Source organism: Oncorhynchus tshawytscha, linkage group LG13 (assembly GCF_018296145.1).
Source record: "Oncorhynchus tshawytscha isolate Ot180627B linkage group LG13, Otsh_v2.0, whole genome shotgun sequence".
Classification (NCBI taxonomy): Eukaryota; Metazoa; Chordata; class Actinopteri; order Salmoniformes; family Salmonidae; genus Oncorhynchus; species Oncorhynchus tshawytscha.
The window spans coordinates 31,906,248-31,923,837 of record NC_056441.1 but is presented as its reverse complement, the minus strand read 5'-3'; the positions used below and the strand labels follow the sequence as shown (position 1 = coordinate 31,923,837).

The 17,590-nt window shown below is 41.3% G+C and overlaps 1 long non-coding RNA gene across 1 annotated transcript in view; it reads right to left on the bottom strand.

Moving 5' to 3' along the window:
* Positions 1–17,590, bottom strand: part of LOC121838996 — a 126,847-nt gene that overhangs the window by 106,499 nt on the left and 2,758 nt on the right. The window contains exon 2 of the long non-coding RNA XR_006078523.1: positions 14,955–15,017. This is a non-coding gene — a long non-coding RNA (uncharacterized LOC121838996). The remainder of the gene's footprint in view (positions 1–14,954; positions 15,018–17,590) is intronic.

Here is a 17,590-nt window from a genome sequence, read left to right as displayed (position 1 = left end):
TTGCGGACCCCACTGTATATGAATTATATTCTATTATAAACTGAGTGGTTCGAGCCCTGAATGCTGATTGGCTGACAGCCGTAGTATATCAGACCGTATACCATGGGTATGACAAAACATGTATTTTTACTGCTCTAATTACGGTAACCAGTTTATAATAGCAATAAGGCACCTCGGGGGTTTGCAATATATGACAAATATAGCACGGCTAAGGGCTCTTCTAATGCACAACGCAACACCTCCTCGGATCTTATTGCTTAATTACATTATATATATTATTTTGAGTACAGCGGTGACACTTGCCCTCACAAACATATTTAGTTTCTGTCGCAGTGGCAAACAATGACAGGATTGGCCATGTTGTCAACTAGCCTATCTGACCCCCCCTCTCCCCACACAACGACCTTAAGCGCTCGGAAGGTCAACCACCGCATCACTGTCCCCAGGCTATAGACCCACTGCTCTGGGTGTGTACAGCAAAAACATGCATATATTTGTTTCTCATCAAATGCAGATGCAACCCAAAAGGGGTTATCGCCGACAGCAAATGATATGACAGTGCAATCGCTCATGCAACACTTGTGAAAGAAAAAAGAAGGGCTTGATAAAAAAGCAGGGGATGAGAGAGAGAGAAGGATGCAATTGCTGAATTTGACACATTTTTGGTTTGATTCGAGGCGAATGGAGCTGAATTTGGAGATATTTTTGTGATAACAAAGAAAAAAGGGGGTTATTTATATGTGTCCCAAAAAACTAAAATATTTCTTATATATTAACTTTCTTATTTCTCCTAGATACAGGACAGACACATTTAAATCCATCATTTGTTCTTCTTCTAATGGGCTGTAGTAGTGAAGGCCAAATTCAGGATTATATCAAATAATGGTTTTATACTTTTGTGTGGTTGACTCCCACAGGAGTCCTAAAATTCCAAATCATATATCTAAATGATCCATGGTATGACCATCTTAAAACAATGTCATATGTTAGTAGAACCCCCCCCGCCCACCCTTTCAAAGGCTTAGACTTTTAGAGTTAAGTGGGTGTCAACTTTAACACTTGAATTAGAAGACAACAACCATAAATTATTTTATACCATATTTAACCCCCCTCCCCAAAAATACACATTTTATTGTTTTCATGAAAAGTAATTATGTAGAGGATACAATTGCAGGAATAAAACACCATTTGAACTCTTTTTTAATACTGCTCCTCTCTACAATCCAATCATAAAATGACATCGTCACCTCGGGACATCTTTCAATTTACGCCTTTCTGATGCTCAATCTTTCTGCAATAAAGCGTAATACTGCTAATCACTTAGTATATAATAGAATACAACTTTGTCCATCCACCTTACCTTAAAACTTCTCCTTAACACTCAATACTGCACCTATAAACTACATTCATGTCAGAATGTGTCACCTTCACACATTTGAACAGTAAACCTCATGGATTATTCCATTATTCCACTACAAACTCACAGAAACCCACCCACTTTCCTCCATGGTATCCCATGATCCTCCCCTGCAAAGCCACCAGGAAATCCTGTCAAGCAGCAGGAAGTCTATTAAAAACTGCCAGCAGATACTAGGCCACCGTTGGCAGATCCTTCGCCTGTATGTCTGCATCTCTCCGTGCTGGCTGCTTGCTTGGCCTCTGTGTGGTGAGCCTTCTTAAATGGCCTCTGTGAATTCTAAAGAGGCCCTCACCACTTGCTGTGTGCTGGTATAAAGATTGCTAAACGTTGAAACCCTCCCCCTTCCCTAAAATGTATGGTTGCCTGCGTTAAAAGACAACATGGTATTGGATTGGGTGTATGTCACCTGAAAGACACGTTATAACCTCTCTCCCCGCCGTTGTCTTTTGTTTTTATTTAACTCGGACTCTCTTGAGATCTCATGTCCCTTACTGGCACTGTGGAAGTCTCTCTCAAGTGGAGAATTGAATGCACAAATTAAGTCCCTCCACCTTTCCATCCCACTAAATCCTTCGCTCTTTCCACTTTGCTGAGCTTGAATAGTGTATTCCTCCTTAAAATATGCATCCTATTAATTAAGTAAAATGATTCCCTGACTGCCAAATATCCTGTGCCAAAGACTGTCAACACAAAAAGCATGCCTGTGAACTTCTAACGAAGGGTGCATCTCTTAAAATGTTGAGTTACAGCCTTCAAGATCTCCGTGTCTACGCGCGAGCGTTCACCCACACTCCCATCACTCCCATCACTCCCATCACTCCCATCACTCCCATCACTCCCATCACTCCTCTCAGCCAGGCCCTGGAAGGAAGTGGCGGTTTCTTTTTCCTGTTTTTTTTAACAAGGCTGCACAATGGGCTGACATACGCACTTGACAGGCGAGCGGTGAAATTTTAATTACATACCTTCCCCTCATCTTATAATTGCTGTTGTTAATCAGTCATTAACTTCATCCACCCCCCTCGGGGTTCACTTCCTAAATCTCCCCACAACACATTTCAGCTCAATAAATTCCGTCGCTCTTTCCTGGCCCCACTGTGTAATTTCTTATATTTTTTAAGCTGTCATCTTTTCCTTTTTTCACCGCAAAAACAGGGGGTATTTGTTATTTGTTCTCTGAGGGGTTGACAGTAACAGGCTTTTAATCATAACTTGCATTTAAACGATGCATCTCAGGTCGATCAAGACAGTAAAGTAATTCAAGAAGGCGCAGATAAGGGTGCACGATAGGAGTCATTGTGCCCGGGTGCTAGGCGAACATAAGCTCTGAATGATTCCGCACAATGGCGATTGAGCTACAAGGGCCTTCGTCTTTCCCCACCCCTCCCACTCTTCCCTCCATAATTTCAACCTGTCCCACGAGCAAAGGAAAGTTGATATGAGCAAGGATGTACGCGCGCGACAGACAGTTTATTTGTCTCTCGACAAATCCCCCTCCCCCATTGAAAAGAAACAGATGTTTTTTTGGGAACTGTCTCCAAGCAAGTCAAACCACTACTTGTATTATTCAGAGGGGTGGGGATTCCTCACACTGTATGACCGATGCGGCTGTAGCAATTTATCGTTAGCGCGTATGTGAGTGTTCAACTGCCTCTTCTCTTCTACTGGCTGAGGCCTGTTCTTTTTCGGGCACAGCTACTACTCGCTCCAGGAAGTGCTAGAGAAAAAAGGTACCGCTAGGTACACTTTGACACTGTTAGCACTTGTAACAAGCGTTTAACACATTTTTACACAGATAACACTAAATTAACGAGTTAATGCAGACATGAGTAAAAACTCAAAAGTACACTGACTGTACAAAACATTAGGAACACCCGGTCTTTCAATGACAAACAGTACCAGTCACATTTACTCATTGGACACATTTACTCATTCCAGATTGCAGCCCAAATAAGTTCAAGTAACAGACACATCATAACATCAACTTTTCAGAGGAGACTGCGTGAGTCAGACCTTCATGGTCAACTTGCTGCAAAGAAACAACTACTAAAGGACACCCATAAGAAGAAGAGACTTGCTTGGGCCAAGAAACACGAGCAATGGACTTTAGACCCGTGGAAATCGGTCCTTTGGTCTGATGAGTCAAAATTTGAGATTTTTGGTTCCAACCGCTGTGTCTTTGGGAGACGCAAACTAGGCGTTTGGATGATCCCCGCATTTGTGGTTCCCACCATGAAGCATGGAAGAGGAGGTGTGATGGTGTGGGCTGCTTTACTGGTGATTGTACTGGTACTGTACACTGACCAGGTGAACATTAGGATCCCTTCTTGCTATTAGTTGTTAAAATTCCACTTCAAGTTGGTGTAGATGAAGGGGAGGAGAGTTCATGAATGATTTTCAAGCCTTGAGAGAACTGAGACATGGACTGTGTATTTGTGCCATTCAGAGGGTGAACGGCTAAGACAAAAGATTTAAGTGCCTTTGAACGGCGTATGGTGGTAGGTGCCAGGTGCACTGGTTTGAGTGTGTCGAGAACTGCAACGTAGCTGGGTTTTTTCACACAGTTTCCCATGTGTATCAAGAATGTTCCACCTCCCAAAGGACATTCAGCCAACTTGACACATCTGTGAGAAGCATTGGAGTCAACATGGGCCAGCATCCCTGTGACACCTTGCATGGTCCATGCCCCGATGAATTGAGGCTGGCGAAAGGGGTGCAACTTAGAATTAGGAAGGTGTTCCTAAAATTTGTACACTCAATGTATATATACACTGAAGAAAAATATAAACACAATATGCAACCATTTCAAAGATTTTAGTGAGTTACAGTTCATATAAGGAAATTAGTAAATTGAAATGAATTTATTAGGGCCTAATCTATGGACTTAAACTGGGCAGGAGCGTGGGCATGGGTGGGCGTGGGAGGGCATAGGCCGGTTGGACACACTGCCAAATTCTCTAAAATGACGTTAGAGGCGTCTTATGGTATAGAAATGAATAACCAATTCTCTGGTAACAGCTCTGATGGACATTCCTGCATTCAGTATGCAAATTGAATGCGCCCCTCAAAACTTGAGACATCTGTGGCATTGTGTTCTGTGACAAAACTGCGCATTTTACAGTGGCCTTTTATTGTTCCCAGCACAAGGTGAACCTGTGTAATGATCAAGCTGTTTAATCAGAGTCTTGATAAGTCACACCTGTCAGGTGGATGGATTATCTTGGCAAAGGAAAAATGTTCACAAACAGGGATTTCGCTCAAATTTGAGGACAAAATTTGAGAGAAAGAAGCTTTTTGTGCTTATGGAACATTTCTGGAATATTCCAGAACTAATAGTAAGCAACACATACTTAAAGAGAGGAAAAGAGCCATGGAGTGGTGATGCTACAGATGGAGAGAGGAAACTTGAACTTCAAAGTCCAGAGTTGGGAAACTGAAGAATTTGTTGAAAACATGGCCAATAAACCAAAATGTTGTTTTCACTGCGTTTAAAGTAAGAGTCATTTGGTGTGCGTATTAGTCGCCTCCATGATCCAAAAGTTACCGGAATATAAATCAATTAAAATATCAACTTCCTTCTTGCCTTGCTTTCACATTCTTTGAAATGCAGTAACTCAGTTAAAGGATACAGATTCAAATACTACAAAAAACACAAAGATCTTTAGACTGTAAATGAACCCTGCGGCCCAATCCCAAACCAAAAAGTTTATCTAGGAACACTAAGAGACGGAAAATAAAGTTACATTCTATTCTATGAGTTACAGCGAACAACGGAAATGTGTCTTCTGACCAAGGGATTGTGTCCCCCCATAAATAACTCTAGAAGAAGAAACGTTGAGAGGAACCAGGCTCAGAAGAGGGAAGACCCATCCTCTTCTGGCTGTACCAGGTAGAAGTTAAGAGTAACTTAGAAGGGGACATCCAGGTAACCAGGCAGTTGAACCATTAGTTTTGACAGAGAGGGAACAATCACACTGGAGTCACCGGTGTGTTAAGAGCGAAGTCATTCAGACATCACAAAGAGTGGCACACCCCATTACTTTAAATACATTATGCATATTGTAATGGCACACGTAAAACACGGCATTGTCACAGTGCCCCAACATTCAGAACACATACTGTAGTGTTACAGAGAGAGATTTGAAGCAATGTGATATAAAGTGAAGAGGCAATGTGCTTAACATAGAAAGCTTCATGACCTATACCAGTGGTTCCCAAAGTGGCGTCCGCGGAGGTACTGCAAGGTTTGCAACACAATTGATTTTTTTTTTTTACATTTAATTGTTTATTTCTAGCATCACATTTTTGACCAGGGATCTGTGGAAAAAAAGTTAAGGGGGTTCAATACAATACAATGTAATATTATTAATCATCATTTATGTTCCCTTAGATGCACATGGGCCTGGGAGGCTCAAAAGGATATTGGTATCCACAGTACTCCATCAATTCTACTTTTTTCCCCCCAACTCAACTCTTCTTGTATTCCCCCAAACGTTGTTGTTTTGAACATAAATCCACTGTACTGTAATTTAAGCTATAAAACTGTACAACAACAAAAAATCCCTTCCCCTTGGCAAAATGTATAGAATTGCAGGACATTAGCTTTAAAACTGCAAAATGTTCTCTCTGCCCCAAGGCAAAATGTATAGAATTGCAGGACATTAGCTTTAAAACGGCAAAATGTTCCTTCTGATGCCAGGACGGGGGCTTGTGCAGTGCTATTTGTATTGCACTATACAGTAGGAGTTGTGTTCTGATATTATGAGAGGGCCCCTGGTAAATGTTCTATAACAAAAGGGGTCTCGACACAAAAAAAAGTTTGGGAACCACTGACCTATTCCTTATACCAGGGAACATAGCAATTAAGCACAACAGTCCACATTTAAAAAACGAAATGGTTTTCATGGGTTTGCATAATTGAGACATAATTATGGCCGTACTATGGACTAAATAACCATACAAGCTAAAGTCAAACAAGTACAGAAACATATTATTGACTTTATCATTACTGATTACAATTAACAGATTTAGACTGTAATTACAGACGGTGTACCACACTTTCAGGGGTTATTAACGTTTGGCTAGAGTTCTCTTTCCATCATGGCATGGCTTTTTAAAAACCTTTAAATAAATCATCATCATCCTGAACTGCCCTTTGTCATCACATGCAAATCACGCCCTACAGCTAACATGCAATTACAATCAGTGAGCTTAGCTGATTCTCCGAGACAACAGTAGTTAGCCTGTGCCTAGTACAGTACGTGTCCCGTGTGAGAGGTGCTTTTGTGGCTAATGAAGTGTCTGGAAGATGGTGATTGGCGGCTGAGTACCTGTAGAGGCAGCAGAGGAGAAACAAAAGGTGTTCCAATTCTGAAGGAAAGTCTTCTAGGGTGTCCATGCAGGCTTTTAGGAAGGAAAATAGAGTAGGTTTGAAAAATGTCCCCGGTTCAGTTCAGAGTTAGATGAAAGTTTGGTAACAAGAGTTTGACGAAAGTTTGGAAACACTTGCTATGAATACTCTCGTCTGAATATGGGTAGGAGAGAAACAGTTAATTCCCTCATAACTAAATCTGCATTCCATTCCAAGCTTGCAACATTTGGCCCTGGAAGAATCGTACAGTGGGATGGTCTTTAACAGACAATGTTTCATTGTAACAGCAACTGTTTTATCAGCGTGTAAGGTAACCTATTTTACTCGCATCATAGGGGGGACGAAGATAAGAGCACCAGGAGCCGTGACTTATTGGGGTGCCAAGCAGTTGAATATCATGGATGCACGCAAGAAAACTCATATGTTGGAGCAGTTACGAGAGCATGAATTAATACAAGGTCCACTTTACTTCCATTCAACCAAGAATTACTATGAATACCTCAACTACATCAACTTGTCCAAGTGAAATAAGAGCTCAATGTACTGCTCCAGGGCATAAAGATACAGTTAACCTTTTCCTCTACCTATTTTAAGTGACAGTGTGTTCATTTTAATGATAAACTGGGTGGTTCGAGCCCTGATTGCTGATTGGCTGACAGCCGAGGTATATCAGGCCATATGTCACGGGTATGACAAAACATTTATTTTTACTGCTCTAATTAAGTTGATGACCAGTTGATAATCGCAATAAGGCATCTCGGGGATGTGTGATTTATGGCCACTATACCACGGCTAAGGGCTGTGTCCAGGCACTCCACATTGCGTTGTGCATAAGCACAGCCCTTAGCCGTGGTATATTGGCCATATACCACACCCCCTCGTGTCTTATTGCTTAAGTTAAGAATAACAAATCTAATAGCTCAATCGCATTTGCTCCAATTGAATAATAAGAAGCTGAATTAGACACATTAAAGGACCTATTTTGTATTGCAGCCAGGTGGACTCTTTTGAAAACAGACCTGTCTTAGACAGTGCATGCCACAAAGCTTATCATAATCATGTATGTGATCTTCTGACAGATGAGTGTATGACAAGGCATTCAAAATAGTATTTTGTTTTTATCATATGTTTCTCAAACATTCATACACTTGCTCAAGTGTCTTATCAACTCCTCACAAAAGCCGTTACAAAATGACATATGATACAATATCACCCTATCCTATCCTAAAATAACACCATATTTTGTGAATGCGGGACACTTTTTCATTATCAATCGTATCTCCTCTCAGTTTTTAAACGATGAGCAAGTGGCATCTGTTTCGGTCCCAATGAGCAGAAATGAAACGATCCCTTCCAAAGCCAAAAGTTCAAGTCTGATTTAAAACAGATTAGTAGTTTTACTAGTGAGAATGTACCCTCGTTTATATGGATACATTTATTATGCAAAAAAGGGTCTCATCTCCTTGTTGGTTAAAACTATTTAATATTCGCCTTCTCTCCTATAAAATACTCTGGAAAATTTTGCAATTTTAAGTATTTCCCAAGCAAAGGAAAATTAGCAATTTTTCACAATTTGGTTTATTTGCTTGATAGATTTAGGATGATGCAGGCTTTTAATTATTCTGTGTTTGACGAAAACTTTACTTGTTGAACAGTAACCCCCAAATAAATGGCCATCACAATAAGAGGTTTTAATAATGCAGTCAGTTTCATGTTCATCTTTAAGCAGGATTCCAATGATACCTCTAATGCACATGATGATTAAGTGTAATTCCAATACCGACTGTGTTGTTCAAAGTCTGACAGGCAATAATTTGTTCTATTATATTCTGCCATTTAATTGCCTACTACCGACATCCTTTGACGCATCACGAGGCCATGATTTACAATTAAAATGGGCGCCGAGGATCATGGGAGTGACATTATAATCGTCTAACACGGAGATTCCCTCTCATCTGCGACGGGTAGTGCCGAAAGTAAAAATGTTTCATTTTAACTAGATTCCATTTGAGGATTATAAAATGGTAAAGTAGAAGAGGATCGGCCAAACAAAATAGGTCTAGTTAAGTGGCGACTGCTCTGGGAGAAGAAGCTAGTGAGCTGTAGCCCTTTGCTGTCAGGACTAGGCTTCTCACACAGACACACACACACACACACACATTACAGACAATGCAGAACGGATGGTTTAATCTGAACAGGGCAACGAAGGGAGATACCAAATGCAGGCTTGAGTTGAGACATACATCCTTTGGGCTTTTAAGATGTAGGGATATCACAATACATTTGAGATTAAGAGAGAGAAAAAAATACTATAAATTGACAGGTTTAGAGTTCACAATAAAGTTTAAGAGTTGTATGATGTCGTCAGGGTTTCCACTTCACCCAACATCTCCTATGTTGGAAAGAGAGAGTAGAAGAAGAAGCTCAACACAAACTAGCAATTCAATGACTCTACGAGGCTGTTTACGTGTGGTGTGTCCGTATTAAACCAATGTTTCACTGAATCTTAAGACCTGATAAATAATTTAAGGAGTGCAGAGAAACACAGTGAGTGGGGAGGATAATTTGGGCTGTTGAGTGCATGTCCTCTTCCCCACGTGATGCAGGAGAAAAGGAACGCTCTCATTAAAACCTGTTTGGGCTAGGGGGCAGCATTTTCACTTTTGGATGAATAGCGTGCCCAGAGTAAACTACCTTCTACTCAGTCCCAGATGCTAATATATGCATATTTTTAGTATTGGATAGAAAACACTCTGAAGTTTTTAAAACTGTTTGAATGATGTCTGTGATTATAACAGAACTCATATGGCGGGCAAAAACCCGAGAAAAAATCCAAACAGGAAGTGGGAAATCTGAGGCTTGTAGTTTTTCAACTCAAGATACAGTGGGATATTGGTCATCTTGCACTTCCTAAGGCTTCCACTAGATGTCAACAGTCTTTAGAACGTTGTTTGATGCTTCTACTATGAAGGGGGGCTGAATGAGAAGGGAACGAGTCAGAGGTCTGGCAGGGACCCACAGGCTCGTGATGCGCGATCATGAGAAAGTTACCTCTCGTTCCATTGCTTTTCTACAAGACAATGGAATTCTCCGGTTGGGACATTATTGAACATTTATGATAAAAACATCCTAAAGATTGATTCTATACACCGTTTGATATGTTTCTACGACCAGTAATATAACTTTTCTGAATTTTCGTCCGACATTGCCTGCTAGAATTGCCCGCACCTCGTGATTTTCGATTTGTTTACTAAACACGCGAACAAAAGGAGGTGTTTGGACATAAATGATGAACTTTATCGAACAAATCAAACATTTATTGTGGAACTGGGATTCCTGGGAGTGCATTCTGATGAAGAAAGGTAAGTAAATATTTATAATGCTATTTCTGACTAATGTTGACTCCAACATGGCGGATATCTGTTTGGCTTGATTTGTCATCTGAGACTCAGATTATGCTTTTTCCGTAACGTTTTTTAAAAATCTGACACAGCGGTTGCATTAAGGAGAAGTTTATCTAAAGTTCCATGTATAATAGTTCTATCTAATATCAATGTTTATTATGAGTATTTTTGTGAATTGATGTGGCTCTCTGCAAAATCACCGCATGTTTTGAAACTACTGAACATAACACGGCAATGTAAAATTAGATTTTTGGATATAAATATTCACTTTATCGAACAAAACATACATGTATTGTGTAACATGAAGTCCTATGAGTGTCATCTGATGAAGATCATCAAAGGTTAGTGAGTCATTTCTTCTATATTTCTGCTTTTTGTGACAACTCTCTTTGGCTGGAAAAATCGCTGTGTTTTTCTGTGACCTAACATAATCGTTTGTGGAGCTTTCGCTGTAAAGCCTTTTTGAAATCAGACACTGTGGCTGGATTAACGAGAATTGTATCTTTAAAATGGTGCTTAATACATGTATGTTTGAGAAATTTGATTTATGAGATTGAATTTTGCGCCCTGCAATTTCATTGACTGTTGGCGAGGTGTTCGCATTCCCAGACAGGTTATTTGGCTTTTGTCCAGTGTGAGTGGCTGTGCACCGTCGGAAGAGCAGAGTAGAAATCACCTTGCAGCCTTGTGTTTCCTCCATTAAAGATGAAGGATTGGGGTAATATTTGCCTGCAGGCTGTTTGCTGTGGGTCGTCCCGGCAACTGTTTTGTTTTGACATGTTGTTTTGAGCAACTTTATGGGTCTTTGATCAGACTCATGTTTTGGAGAGAGCAAACAAACTAGGAGATTTCAGGAGAAGGGGAGTCATTCAATTCAGTGACGCAGAATTCACTGGAGGCGTGAGTCGACTTAAACCACACTACAATTGGCACTTTATATTATATTGGTATTGTAGCAACCACAGCTAACACTGTTACAGTGTCCTGACATAACAGAAGTGTGCTGTGCTTTGACGTGTGCTGGTTTAAGTCAAGCTACTCCCATATTTGCTACACTGGTGTCAGAAGTGGGATATATTTAACCTATTTCTTACATTATTGTTAGAATTGGAATTCTACAGATTTTGCTATGTTGGTGTCAGAAGCGGGATACTAAACACTGATACACTGGTGTCAGAAGTGGGATACTAACTACTTTTCTACATTGGTAATAGAAGTGGGATATTAACCTGGGATCAGAAGCTGACAGAATAGCGCTGGGGGAGATAGCTGCCGTTTTACAGGCTCCTAACTTATTGTGCTATTGTGTGTGTCTTATTTCGAACAGAATGTTTCTGCCGCCGTCTCTTATGACCGAATCGAGCTTCTGGATGTCGGGACAGCAATTACTCACCTCGTACTGGACAAAGATTTTTTCTTTAATGAGTAGGATGCGAAGGATTTACTTCAGGCACCAGACAAGGCCAAAATCCCAATCCCAAAATCCCAATCAACGGCATGAAGAAAATCCGACATGGATCCGACGGCGGGTGTGTACTCCGCCTCCACCATCAGTCCTATTAGCCAACATGCAATCATTGGATAATAAACTGGATGGGCTCCGATCAAGACTATCCTACCAACAGGACATTAAAAACTGTAATATCTTATGTTTCACAGAGTCGTGGCTGAACGATGTCACAGGTAACATACAGCTGGCTGGATTTTCCATGCATCAGCAAGACAGAACAGCTTCCTCTGGTAAGACAAGGGTCTGTGTATATTTGTGCAGCTGGTGCAGAAAATCTAATATTAAGGAAGTATCAATGTTTTAAGATTGAATCGTACATTGAATTGCACCTTGAATCGCACCATTATCCGAGAAACCCTAGACCCACTCCAATTTGAATACCACCCCAACAGTACCACAGATGACGCAATCTCTATTGCACTCCAACCTGCCCTTTCCCACCTGGACAAAATGAACACCTACGTGAGAATGTTGTTCATTGACTACAGCTCAGCGTTAAACACCATAGTGCATTTAAAGCTCATCACTAAGCTAAGGACCCTGGGACTAAACACCTCCCTCTGCAACTGGATCCTAGACTTCCTGACAGGCCTCCCCCAGATGGTAAGAGTAGGTAACAACACATCTGCCACACTGATCCTCAACATGGGGGCCCCTCAAAGGTGTATGCTCAGTCCCCTCCTGTACTCCCTGTTCACCCATGACTGAATGGCCAAGCAAGATTCCAACACCATCATTATGTTTGCCAACGATGACACAGTGGTAGGCCTGATCACCTACAACGATGAGACAGCCTATAGGGAGGTCAGAGACCTGACAGTTTTGTGCCAGGATAACAACCTCTCCCTCAATGTGATCAAGACAAAGAAGATGATCGTGGACTACAGGAAAAAGAAGGCCAAGCACCCCATTCTCATTGGCGGGGCTGTAGTGGAACAGGTTGAGAGCTTCAAGTTCCTTGATGACCACATCACCAGCGAACTATCATGGTCCAAACACACCAAGACAGTTGTGAAAAGGGCACGACAATGCCTATTCCCCCTCAGGAGACTGAAAAGTTTTGGCATGGGTTCTCAGATCCTCAAACAGTTATTCAGCTGCACCATCGAGAGCATCCTGACTGGTAGCATCACTGCCTGGTATGGCAACTGCTCGGCCTCTGACTGCCAGGCAATACAGAGGGTAGTGTGTATGGCCCAGTACATCACTGGGGCCAAGTTTCCTGTCATCCAGGACCTCTATGCCAGGCAATGTAAGAGGAAGGCTCTAAAAATGGTCAAAAACTCCAGCCACCTTAGTCATACTTATTTTCCACCATCATTTGCAAATAAATTCATTAAAAATCCTATAATGTGATTTTCTCGACTTTTTTTCTCATTTTGTCTGGCATAGTTGAAGTGTACCTATGATGAAAATTACAGGCCTCTCTCATCTTTTTAAGTGGGAGAACTTGCACAATTGGTGGCTGACAAAATACTTTTTTGCCCCACTGTATATGTACATATCACCTCAATTACATCGACTAACCTGTGCCCCCACACATTGACTCTGTACCGGTACCCCCTGTATATAGCATCACTACTGTTATTTTATTGTTGCTCTTTAATTATTTGTTATTTTTCTATTTTCTTCTTTAATTTTTTGTATACGTTTTTTTTACTTCAGTTTATTTTAGTAAATACTTTCTTAAGACTTACTTTTCTTAAAACGGCATTGTTGGTTAAGGGCTTGTAAGTAAGCATTTCACTGTAAGGTGAAATGTTGTATTCGGCGCATGTGGCAAATAAAATTTGATTAAATTTTTTTTTAAATCTACCCACTTAAATGATGCTCTCTGCCATCATGTGACACCCATATCAAAGACCTTTTGAGTTGCCACACCACATGGGGAAAGGTTGCATGTTAGTCTACTCCTGATTTTCAGACACAGAAAACAATAACCCCAGATGTGGAGAGACAGTCAAAGAACATGATTTAGTCATATTTGAGTGGATATTAAATAAGTCATAACCAGGGGTAAAACCTCATGTTTGTGTGAAATACATCAGTTTCATTCGAGCCAAAGCTTGTCATGAGAAGACAAGTACTTGTCTACATTGACCTAATTTTACACTAGCACAACATTACTTTATCTGTATTTCAGCTTCTAAACTATGACAAATCTGTCACTCTTCATAAACCACACCAGTTCCATTTCTGGCTAATGTCAAATCCAACAACCATAGATAGTGTTGTGATTAGTGAACAGCTTTATCCCACAGATGGAGTACACTGATAAAGTCAATGCTAGTCTGATCTGAAGCACATCAGCACCATAAGATGGCCGCCCATAGTCCTCTTCACTTTGATCTCCATTTCCTGTAGGTCATTAGCTGCCAGCTTCTCCAACTCAAGCCTGACCCAAATAAAGATTCTGACATTTTTTTCATTCATTGCAGTCAGTCAGCCTACTGGATGATTCTTTTTTTTATTATCAGAAAGGAGTGCATGTGCCCAGTTAATGCACAAGTGATTTGGTTCGACCAAGCTTCTGTTTTACTGGAGTTCGTGGCATTGCTTGTCTTTTCTAACTTGTGAACATTGTGATTGACTTGCGTAATTGAACCGTGTCTCGGTTAAATGTTTGGCTCTTCACCCATTGACACTCCAAGCACTGTATCTCAACTTCAGTTCTTGTTCAACTCCTCCTCAATTCGATTCATAATTCTTTGAGTTGGGAGATCTGTCAGCTACTTAAAGGGGCAATCTGCACCTCAAATGATAACAAAGCTAGAGAAATGTAGCCACTCTCAAATTCAGAAACAGAGCTATGGATGCAAGGACTGACCATCTATGACCATCTAGATCCAAATGAAAGTTTTAACCATGTTTTGAGGCTATACCGTGTGTGTTTACAATTATATTGTTTGCAAATCAAAGAAATAAAACAATCTTCTATTTTTGGTTCTGATGGGGTAACATGGTTGAACTAAGCTCATGAGGCATGTATAAGTTATATTCTTCAAGAATCACTGGATTTATATCATGAATTTAAAAGTCCAAAAATGTATGTAGCAATCACAGTTTGCCCCTTTAATTAAACAAGAAGGTTCAGTTAAAAATCTAAATGTGTCAAACTACATTGGACAGTACTAATGAAGAAAAAGAAAGTATGATAATAATCCCACAGAATTGAGTGATGTGGTTGGAAGGGACGTACAATAACCTCTCAGTTTACAACTGAAGGCATTGACAAGGAATACACCTTACTTGTAAGCAGACGTCTTCAGTGCTCTCCTCCTCTTCCTCTCATCCTCCTCCTCCTCTCTCTCTCTACCATGGCAGAATGCAAAAGGTCAGGGCGGTGAGCATTAATCAGGTTCCCCACACCACTCCCCTCCATCATTAAAGGCACTAATCACTCTGGTTTGGTTGTAGAGAGGTTTACGCCTAATTATTGTCATTAATAAATCAGCCAGCCGGGGCCTGTCAGGATGAGAGGGAGCGCGTCCGAGCATGCCATCTATCACCAGGGGCGCAGAGAGTCATTATCAGGCCACTGTCAGCTACCTGCTACTGGGTTAGCATGGCTAAGGATGAACCACAGGACTAAGAGTGTCATGGTTGCTAAGTAGCCTAGCTACTTGCTGTTGGGGTAGTATGTTTGAAGATGAACCACAGGCCTGAGGGTGTCATTGCTGCCAACTAACTTAGCCTGACTGGGATAACCCCCAGACTGGGATAACCCCCACTGACCAGCACAGTGTAACATGGGGGACTTAATTCCTGGGACTGTACTAGCTTGGCCAGACTGGCTTCAGCTCGTCATTAGACTAGCAAAACTTAATAGGAATAGGCAGAACTGACAATGGTAGCTAAGCCAGACCAGGCAAGCATTAGTGGGCTATATAGCAAAGCATGATTGGGCCTGCATAATAACAATTGATTTGAGGTGCTACATGAAAAGTAAAAAGGTTTTAACAACTACTTAGTCAATGCTGGGAGACATGCTGAGTAGAGCTGCCGGCACACAGAGGACTGCTAATACATTCATGTACGCTTCACTCACTACAAGTATGGAATGTGACAAATCAGATCCTGGTGGTCTAACCCGTGTTTGAATGGCAACTGTTGCCAGGAAGGTCTAGAAAAATGGGTGTGTGTTTCACAGTTGAGTGTGGAATACCGCAGTATCTTCATTTTCAGACTCTCTCTCTCTCTCTCTCTCTCTCTCTCTCTCTCTCACACAAAGCGGGTCTAGCCCCCACGGACATCCCATTTTGGGATGCCTGCTTGCATTAAACACGCCAAAGGGAGAGAGGAAAAGAGAGAGTAGAAAGAGAGACATTACAGCTCTCAGCCATCACATCTCATCAAATTAAGGGACTCCAATCCATTTAAATGAGTTCTGTGAAACTGAAATCGACCATTAATGCAGTGTCATGTTAAATTAATACTGTCATCTAAATTGGTGGTATGAATCTTTCATGTTTGAAATGAGACCAAGAATGACTTATTCATCGCCTCGAATCTCCTCTGATGTCATCTCCATTAACTATAAGTCTCTGCATGGCATCTCGCCTACATAGATTGATACTAAGTGTTAAGAAGCAGACAATTGAAGATAGGGTGTGGATGTCTGGTGGTTACACGCTGAAAGCCAAAATAGTAGATTATCTGAAACAAACCCCGAAAAGAAAATACAAATAAATGGGGCCTCCAACTCAAATTGAGACACAAGTTGAAAGTTCTGACCACTAGGAATTCAACAACTCTAGCCTTCAATGATATTACCCATTAAATGTAATGTTACACAGATATACCTACTCTCTGTTTAACAACTTGTAGTTATTGTCTGCAAATTAAGCCTACAGAGAAGGGTACACCTCCCCATGCCCTTGAGCAACAGTTTACAGTACAGGTACATTGGGTGGGGTCCTACTAATCACCCCAAACAGGTTCTCCTAACAGGTACCCACAACAACCCCAAACAACCACAAAGAGGTTCTCCTAAAGGTACCCACAACAACCCCAAACAACCCCAAACAGGTCCTCCTAACAGGTACCCACAACAACCCCAAACAGGTTCTCCTAACAGGTATCTACAACAACCCCAAACCACAAACAGGGTAAACCCAAACAACCACAAAAAGGTTATCCTAACAGGTACACACAACAACACACAACAACCCCAAACAGGTTATTTTAACAGGTACCCACAACAACCCCAAACAACCACAAACAGGGCAAACCCAAACAACCACAATCAGGTACACAATATAACTCAAAAGTAACCCCCCCCCCAAAATAAAACAGGTATGCAAAAGTACCCCAAACAACAAGAAGCATCCAGCTGCAGATTATGTGCGCTGAGGCCACCTAGTCGGCAAACCTTAAAGTGCATGCGCTTGCATCTCAGATTGTATTTTTGTGTCTCAGTGGTGTGTAGTGCTCTAACACCCTGGACCAGGGCTATAATCTGTCACTATCTCTGGTCCACGGCGTAGCTACTAGCTAGCCAGTTCTGGTCTGCACTAATTTAGCTACGCCCTGGACCAGAGCTAGAATGGACCAGAGCTGCCTAGCTACTACCTATGCCCTGGACCAGAGCTAGTGACAGATTAGTCTAGGGCGTTAGAGCACTGCATGTGCACATACTGTACCAACTGAGACAAAAAAATACAGTCTGAGACGCAAGCGAATGTTTTGAGGTGGCCTCAGCGTGCATAATCTGCAGCTGGATGCTAATCATTGTTTGGGGTTGTTTGGGAACCTGTTTGTGGTTGATTAGGGTACCAGTTTGTAGTTGGTTGGGGTTGTATGGGGAGGTTTGGTGTTGTTTGGGAATATTTTTGCAATTGTTTGTGGATATTTGTTTATGGTATCCATTTGTAGTCATTTGGGGT